General features: G+C 46.5%; 1 pseudogene; it reads right to left on the reverse strand.

The window, feature by feature from the left end:
- The window catches only part of LOC107122481, a 39731-nt pseudogene extending 30556 nt beyond the window's left edge, over positions 1-9175 (reverse strand).
- Between the last annotated feature and the right edge of the window lie 560 nt (positions 9176-9735).

The raw sequence follows: 9735 nt of genomic DNA on the forward strand, positions 1-9735 counted from the left end.
TATGAGAGGAAAATGGGCCTTCACATATCCCAGTCCCAAGCAATGTAGGGCATTAAAGGACAAAACTAATTGTGCAGTAGGGAACTTGTAAGGACTTTGCATGGGATAGATCACTTTTCCCTGTTTTTCCCTCCCCACACTATTTTCTCTTCTTCTTACTCCTAGCAGTCCCCATATCTTTCCCTTCTTCTTTTCCTGCACACCAACCAACCAACCTTTTATCTGCCCCCATCTTCAGCTACATTTATTATTTACTAGCCTGATACACATGCTTCACTATGGTATTTAAGTTCCGTAAATCCAGTTATAATACTCATGATGTGAAATTTGAAATGTGACATTTGTTGTAGGAATTCTAATGGAGAAGATTGTAGTGTAAAAAATGAAGTGAGACATTTTTTTTTCTTCCCCCCCCCCCCCTCTACTGAAGGATCTCTCTGTAGACTACATTGGTGGTTCTGGCTGCTTGATGAGCTCACTCTGGAGCAGGCCACATAGAACTGTCCATTTAAGAAGCAGTCGTCTGTTAAGTCAACTCCTGTTACCTTCCATGAAAGTGATGGCCTCTCTACTTTTGTTCCTGGATTGTTTTTGCTCATATGGAGACTGTGTTGGTCTGAGCACCTCAGGGTGATCTTGCTGGTACTTGGCCTGCGCAGCTCAGTGCACTGCAGGAGTACTATGTGCAAATGTCTTTGTTACATTCCTAAGATGCCTCCTCCTTGTAGTGTTGTTGTATCTTGTTCGATGTTTGCCAGGAGCTTTCCCGGGGGCAGAAGAGGTGAGAGGTGTGAGGGGGAGTTGGTGTGAGGGAGTGGTGATGTGGTGGACATTTCTTCAGGTTCATGAGGCAGGCACGCATTGAAATGGCTCCTAGAAATGTCCTTTACTATCTCCCCATAAACAGTCATACCCTGGCCCTGCTGCTACACCTGACAGACACCGGCCTGTCTGGTGTTGTGGGGGATTGTATTTAAAGGCATTGGGGAGGCTGGGCCAGCAGCAGTGCTAAGGTGGGGGGAGTGTGTTGGAAGTGATCCCAACTCCTCTTCTACACCTGACAGGCAGCTGCCTGTCCAGTGTAGGATGGGGAGGGGGAGGAGTATTAGAAGCCACTGTGGAGGCAGGGATAGCAGGATCACTAAGGTGTTACTGCTGGGGTAGGCTCCCTCATGGCTTTAAGCACCCTGCAACCACTGCTGCACCTGACAGATAACTGCCTGTTAGGTGTAGGAGGTGGGGGGAGTGTGTCGGAAGCCATCAGAGAGGCTGGGCCAGCAGCATCGCTAAGGTGATCCTGCTGGGGCGGCATCCCTAATGGATTAAAGTACCCTGGTCCTGCTCCAACATCTGACAGACACTGACCTGCCTGGTGTTGGGGAGGGGATTGTATTTAAAGGCATCAAGTAGGCTGGGCCAGCAGCAGGGCTAAGGCAATCCTGCTGAGCAAACCTCCCCAGCAGCTGTAAGCATCCCACCTCCTCTCCTACACCTGACAGGCAACTGCCTGTCCAGTGTAGGATGGGGAGAGGGGAAGAGTATTAGAAGATACTGTGGAGGCAGGGCTGGCAGGAATACTAAGATGTTACTGCTGGGGTGGGCTCCCTCGTGGCTTTAACCACCCTGCAACCACTGCTGCACCTGACAGACAACTGCCTGTTAGGTGTAGGAGGTGGGGGAAGTGTGTTGGAAGCTATCCTACCTCGTCTCCTACACCTGACAGGCAGCTGCCGGTCCAGTGTAGGAGGGGGAGGGGGAGGAGGATTAGAAGCCACTGTGAAGGTGGGGCTGCACCTGACACACAACCACCTGTTAGGTGTAGGAGGTGGGGGGAGTGTGTTGGAAGCCATCAGAGAGGCTGGGCCAGCAGCTTTGCTTCACCTCAGAGGTGGTTGTTGGCCACTCCTGATTTCCTCAGCTGTCATTAGCTCTTTGCAGTCCCCTGTAACTTCTTTTAACTTCAGAACTCGGAGCTCCACAGCTGACCAATCAGAGAGCTGGGGAGTGCAGGGAGGCAGCTGCCTGGCAGCTGCATAGGAATCAATGGGGGAGCACATTTTATCCCTTTTGACCCAATTAGGGGTCGAATTTCTAAAAATCCTTTCTTAGTGAGCACCAACATCATGGTAGGAGCACTCTCCCTGAATTTGGTGTCTCTAGGTCCAGCGGTTTGGCCTGGGCATTGATTTTATGATGAGGGGACTTTCTTTTATATATATACAGATTGATTTACCCAGCCTTTTTCCACAATGGGGACTCAAAGCAGCTCACATCATTCTCCACTCCTCTATTTTATCCTCACAAGAACCCAGTGAGCTTCCATGACAGAGTAGGAATTCAAAACTGGTTATCCCAGATCCTATTATGAAACTCTTAGCACTACTTGCCACTGGTTTTCATAGGGTGGCTACTGTTGAATAGTAGCAAGCATGTGGGCCTGGGTGTGTCATGCAAGTCAGGTGATAGCAAGTCACTGGGAGGTTGCTGTCCGGACTGGCCCCAATGAATCCTCCCTCAGAAAGCAAAATAAACCTGAAAAGGGCTCTGCTCCTTCCCCTGCCTTTTTATAACAGAAAACATGGTTTGAAGCCTCGCAATGCTGTTGTGGTTGCCCAACAATGGCCACTGAGGCCATTGGTTTCCTAAAGTTACAGGTGGTATTTTATTATTTGGGGTGCTGGTTTAATCTCCCAATGTTTAAAAAAAAATTCAGATTTTTATGCAAACATGAAACTATTTTAGGTTTGTAAAAAGACATGTCTTGTGTGTTTTTCCTCTGAAAAATAACTACTGGTTCCATGAGGCACTGTGAGAATGCACATGTATAAATTATTCCCAGTCTGAACAATTTGCCTGCCTTTCTTACTAACAAACACCAGTCCATGCATGTGTGATAGGCCAAGAATGCAATGGACAAAGCACCTCTTTTGTTTGCCAAACACGTTTTAACATCAAGAATTTAGTGTATGCAAGAGTGAGTTACTAAAAAACTACAATTCCTGGGAGGCATTGAGGGAATGCATGAATTTGATCAAGATCCTGACACTTTCCTTTTGCCATTAATTAAAGTGTTCAGGCAACCATAAGGGGTGATACTCTCACCTATAAATCACAAATCTTTCTATGAGCTTTTCCTCTGGCTCTGACCCAAATAATGTGGCAAATAGTAGACAGGAAGGTAGTGGTGGCGCATGGCGGGTGCGGAAAAAATGGAAGCTGGAGAAAAGTAGCATGTGATTCTGCATGCTCATTTCTCTTTTTTTCATGGTTGCATATGCAAAGGTTCAAATGCACAGTAACACAAGGCAGGGCTGGGCTGAGAGCACTGTGTATGTCAGTCCATTGTGGTGAAGGCAAAGCCGGATCTGCCTCCCCTACCTATTCTGTAATAGAAAATGTCGGAAATTTTGGAGCTGAGCTGGATTTTTTTTGAGATTTCCCCCCTTGTTCCACATTGTTTGACAGGCTTGGGGTTTTCCTCTCATTAGGCTTCATACCAAGGGTTTGTTAGGCCACAACTAAGGATGGCACGATTTATGGCAATAGCTATGGCACAGGTAGGGACAATGAGTAAGCTTCCTAAGGCATCTAAGGATGAAGGGAGGTTTTCTCAGATCAGTCACACATTGGCTTTGGGCTGGGTGAGGGGACTCCTTTGGTGCTAAACAGCACCATCCGAATCCTAATTTATATACAGCATGGGGAGAGAAGATAAGGTCTGGCAACTCTTAACATTGGTTTGTGTGGTTGCAAAGATAAACATACGGGCAGTAATACCAGCTGAGTTTGGAGTCACAATAACCTGCATTAAAAAGATGACAAGTGTTAATAATTATGATGTTCACCTATCAATAAATCTAGTTCAACCCATATACTGGTTATTGTGTCTTAATTCTGTAACGTGGGGGCAATAACATTATGCTGGGGGTGGCCCTTTGCAGAGGCCTTTACATGCAAACTCCAGACTCTCAGACAATTCTCCACTGAAGAGTTTTCAGGAATAGGATACTATGTTTTAGGACAGTTATTTGCAATACCTGACCTATTGTGTCTTCTGTGTGTATGTATTTATAAATGAATAGACATATACGCACTAGCAATGGCCACATTTCTGTTTTTGGGAGAGGCAGCAACTGTCTTGGTTAGACCTGAATTGATAATCACAACCCCAAAAGACTATTGAAGCAGCTGAATTGGGCTATCCCAAGTAACAAATCAAAGTCTCATTATTTAGTTGGGCTCTATGCTGGTTCCAGCAGAGTCTTAGAGATGAAATAGCTAAAACAGCATTCATATTTGTGCTGATATACCGTTCTCAATGAACCTGAAGTATCTTTGTGCTCCAAGATTAAATTGATAGGATTATATTATATAGGGAAGGAACCGTTGGAGGCCTGGCCCCAGCTAATCTGACACGCAGCAGCGTGAAACAATTTAAAGCAAATAGGCTGTCACTATTCCGCACCACGTCTTATGCCCCTAAGTAGAAATGAAATATGATCCAGTAGATAATAACTGAATAAACAAATAAAAAAAATTCTGATGGGATGGGTGGGAAGTATATGACTTGGAACATTGCTAATGGCCCACTTCACTGCATTACGCTGGGGAACCAAGGTTGAATAAAATATGTTTAGCCTGGATCTGAACTGCCAGCATCCACCCTTTGATTAAAAATAAAAACCGTTGTATCATGACATTCAGCTTCCTGAAATCTACAACCCTGATGAAAAAGCATTTTATAGAGTGCTACACTGCATTACATTCCAGACATAATGGGTTATGCCTAGTTTTCTCCTATGTAAATGGGTGTTGTAAATGATTGTTTGCATGCAGCTTGATATCCCTTATGAAATATTATGGAGAAATAAATAAAATATGAAAGCCACAAAATGTATTGCTTAAGTAATACGAGATGTCAGATTCCCTAATGAAAAAGTGCTGAATCATTACCTGGGAGCTGACATAATTTCCAAATTCATAACTTCCACAATTCTCTGCCTACAGTTTACTAGGAAGGACCAATCACTAGGGGAATCATACTCTTTTCCCAGTCCAAAGGAATGGAGTTTAAGACATACACTTTTAAATCACATAGCAAAAGCACTGTTTTGGTGCTTGTCTGATGGAATGGTATAAAGGATTCAAATGTATTAGCTATTTCTAATTAAAGTTCTTTATAAATAACCTTCTTGTCACACCATAAAGACAAAACAGATTTATTCTGTATATCCTTTCAGGGTCTGGAGTTTGCTTTATCAGATATTTCTCAGGCACTTCATCAGATGTGTGAAATGTCTTCAGGATAATACTTAATGTATCTGATGATCTGGGCTCTAACCTACTAAAGAATATATGATAGTAACAGTGCAATCATAAGCAGACTTGTATAGTAGGCCCAGGGGCATATAGAGGTGTGCAGAAAAGGAAGAATACCAACACACAGTGCTTTTGAGGAATAAAAGGCCACAGTTTTATTGAATACACCACAGGAGCACTGGTGCAGCATGGGGACAAATCCAGAATTGGGCAACCAAAGAGTGGCAAACCCCGGGAGCCACATGGACACCAGCACATGGTGCTGAGCACCCCACTGACAGCCCTGAGCTGGGCATGCTGTTGAATTGGCTCCACCCCAAGACCCTTGAGGGGGTCCCCAGAAATGCAGGATGTGGGCATACAGGCACCACCTCCCCAGCCAAAAGGATCCATCCCAATGCCCAAACCACCACAAGAGTCGGGGGCATTCCCTTCCCTTGCTCCTGCCAATGCTCCTGTGCTTCTACCCAACAGAGCAACCCATCCCCAATACCATAAAGCCAGATATCCATACCCTATTCCAATAAGTGCATGCCATCTTCCGTATAGAGGGCAGATAGCCTATAACCGATGTCCGGGTAACCAATGGCACAACCACCCAGTGATTCCACCACTTGTGCTGCTGTTTTGCATGTTTTCCTCCTAGTCAAGTCCACGCTGTCAGGTGCTAAAACCCCACACCACTTGTGGCATTTGAGGAGGCCAGATCAGATCAGACAAGTGTCAGTAAGCCATCAATGGAGAGTTTCCAAGTCTGCTGCAATGGAGTGCAATAGCACCACCCCTTTCTGTGCCAAGAGATCATTTTCCCCAAGCTGGATGACCAAGGCATCTGGCAGTCCAAGACATGACAAATAACAGGAGACAGGAAACAGTTGGTTAAGTGTCTGGTGGTTCCGGTTGATGGTGGCACGCTAGGCAGACGCGTCTCCCGGACCTCCTGGGGATGCATTCTGTGCACAGCGGGAAGGAGGGGGAGTGCTGGCCTGTTACCCCCCCCTGGGGGCCTGGCGGAAGGCTCCTAGCCAGGGGACTCTCAAGGAGTCGCCTCTTCGCCTACGTGTTGTGGGTCCCAATGGTCCTTCCTGCAAAGTGCCTGAATGAAATCTAGTGACGCTGACCGGGGCAAGCGTGGGAGATCGAGCGGGTGAAACGATGCAAAGCGGGGTTGTAAGACCTTATATGAACGTGAGTCGGACTGAGTGAAATTTGTCAACTTAAAAGGAAGTTCCCTACCCCAAGAACCAGAAAGAGAGGCGAGAGGGGGAGGGGTCCCTCTCAGGCGTATAAAGAATTAAAGTGAGACTTGGAGGGGGGAGCGGAAGAAAATGCGGTGAAAGTTGCAAGCAGCGGTTAAAGAGAAAAGAAACCTCCCTACCCCATTCTGTAAAATGGAAAGTGAGGCAGGCGAGGGAGGGACGCCTCCCAACCGCATGGACTTTTGAGCGAATCGAGGGGGGGAAGCAGAAGAGAAAGCATGTACAACTGTTAGGAAACACTCACCATTCAGGCATTTGGGTGCATATTCAGAGACTTTCAAAATATTTGTCAAAGTAAACAATTGAGAAAGATGGCGGGGAAGAGGACGGAGAAATTGAAACCTTTGAAATCAAAACTAACGGAGAGCCCCAAACCGGAAGGAACCAGTGAGCTGGCAAAGACTTTGGCAGAATCCATGCACCCCCTACTGGACCAGATAAATAACCTCAAGGAGCAGATGTTGAAAATGACTCAGTGTATCACCACGCAGCAAACACAGATAACCGAGACACTTAAAATGATGAATGAAACAGCTGAGAAAGTGAAAGAAGTGGATGCCACAGCACAAAAGGTGAAAAAGAAAGTTCAAAAGCTGGAAAAGAAGCAAGTTTCTATGGAAGATCAGCTGCTACAATTACAAATCGAAAAGGCTAATATGATCCTTCGCTTCCAGGGCATGCCAGAGACTAAGGGAGAGAATCTGAAGGAACTAATGAGTGACAGATATGAAGGTGGAATTCCTGTTAAACGAAATGGATGTGGCCTACAGGTCATATTCAGGATATATAAAGAAAAATAATCTGCCTGGGGAAATTGTGGTAAGATTCTCGAAGAGGCATTTGAGGGATACAATCCTGAAAGCAGTATCTGGAGCACCCCTGAAAGTGGGGGAGAATACTATCAGAACATTGAAAGACATTCCATTTGAGATAAGACAAAGAAGAAACAAATATAAAGAACTAATTCTTTTTCTGCAGACAAATGCAATTAGATATAGATGGTTAACTCCAGAAGATGTAACCTTCAAAATTAAGGACAAAAAAGAAAAGATTGACTCTGTTCAGAAAGCATGGGAATTTTTAAGAGTCCAGTTGGGGGGGCCAGGAGAAGAAGGGTAAAAAAGGGGAGGACAGCAAGTCAAATGGCGAGCTGGACTCGGAATCTTCCGGGGAGGATTCTCTCTCAGAGAAAGGGGTGGCAGCCCCTAAAAGTCCTTATAAGATTTGGAAGAGATTAGGCAAGGAGAAGTAAAGGCTGAAGGACTCTGAATTGTGCCTTTAAAAAAAATGATGAAATGAGATGCATAGGGGTGTTTCTGTTTAACAGTTAAAGTTTAAACTTATGACTTGAAAAAGTTAATGTTAAATTTGACTCAGTTGATAGTAAGATTAACGGGATTAAGCTGGTGAGATGATCTCCTCTTTTGGGTTTTTAGTCAGTAGTGGGTATCTTTATCCCATAAATGTAGTCCCCCCCCCTATTTTCTGTTGTAGTTTGTAGTGTTAAAAAAATGCAATAAAAAATCCCCTCCGGGGGCTTAAAAAAAAAAAAGGAAACAGTTGAGAGGAGAGAAGGCCAACGTACTCCCCAGTGCCCCATCCAGATGATCTGTAGCTGCTTGTCAAGACCCAAGGCTTCACCCTGACTGGACGATGAGGCATACATTTTTGCATAGAAAACAATGCTATGACCCATGATCCACACTGATTTGAGGTGACCTGCAAGGGCTGAAAAACAAGACATTGGAAACCCAGCTGATCTGAAGAGTGTATGTAAGACTTGTATGATGAAGACCATCACCAGCCAATTGCACAATTGCCATGGCAAGAGAACCAAAGCAGACCAGAATCAGACCCCAAGTAACAATCGTCCAATGCCCAAAGGGAACCCGAAAGTAGGCATGGCCTGTGCTACAGGAGCAGAATGGAAACTGAAAGTGCAATAGCCCTGCAACAAATGAAACAAAGGAGGAAGTAATACAAGCCCCTGGAGAGTACACCCTCATGGGGCAGGCAAACACCAGAAGGAACCAAATTTCTCCAGGTCCCCTGGCCGAAAGCCCCCCAACACCCCCTGCTCAACCTCCAAGATCTGGAAGCAGACCCCAGGCCATGGCACCTGTAAGGCCACAAACAGACAAAGCACTCCCTTCACAGACAATTTAAGAGGCCCCGGCAATCCAAGAGGGCCTGTGAACCCCAGGCCACAACCAGTGCTCATCCAAAAGCCCTGGAGGAAGCCTGGAAGACGCAGCACCAAGAGTCCTGACGGAGCTGGGAGCGTGGAAGGAGGGGGGGCAGATGCTGAGGCCCCTGGCCACTGGAGCAGTCAAGACTGAAAGCTGGTAGAGAAGGTAAGAGGACTGCCGCACCAAACCACATGTCCACTGCTACCCCAGTGAGCTGGCTAGCACGGGAGCGGGGAAGGAAGCCGCCAAGCCAAGCCATGTGGCTGCCGAAGCAACTGCGAGCCGGCTCATGTGGGAGGGGGGGAGTCAGCAAACCACGCTGGAGCTCCAGAAGTCTGTGCCAAGCTGCTGCCACTGCCGACCAAGGTCCCCGGTCAAGGCTAAGCCCACCACAGATATCGCCTCCATCGCTTTTGGATTCAGCCACGAAAGATGGACCTAGAGCTTGGGAGAGAGACAAAACAGCTCCTCTCTCTACAAGCTCGAACATCAAGTGAGGATGGCGAGTAGGGAGCCGGCCAATACAGGCTGACTCCGCCCCCTCAACAGACACATGGTGAAGCCCGACATGCCTGAACTTCCTCCTTCGAAGGAGGCAAAGGCGGCCCCTGGCTGTATGGTGGGGCCATCAGCCAGTGGGGCCGAATTCTTTAGCATTCTTTTGAACAACTTGAGGTAGGTCCGTAGTGGATTTAAGATTACTGCAGTCCGTGGGGACATGGGGGCCCATAAATGGAGTCTGAAACCCCCCGATGAAACCCTCCCATAGGTATTTTGCAGAAGCCCTGTTGGGATATCAGGCAAGAATGGACAGAAGGGATTGAAGGACAACAGCGGTTTTTGCTAAACACTTATCTAATACAGGTGTCACTGGGGGATTATTTGGAAGCACTCAAGGCAGAAGCAGTGGTAGACACTGGACCTTCTTCCTTTTTGCTGTTGAAGCCAGAGTAAGGGCTGTTGTGATG

Source organism: Gekko japonicus, unplaced genomic scaffold (assembly GCF_001447785.1).
Source record: "Gekko japonicus isolate JY-2015 unplaced genomic scaffold, Gekko_japonicus_V1.1 scaffold909, whole genome shotgun sequence".
NCBI lineage: Eukaryota > Metazoa > Chordata > Lepidosauria > Squamata > Gekkonidae > Gekko > Gekko japonicus.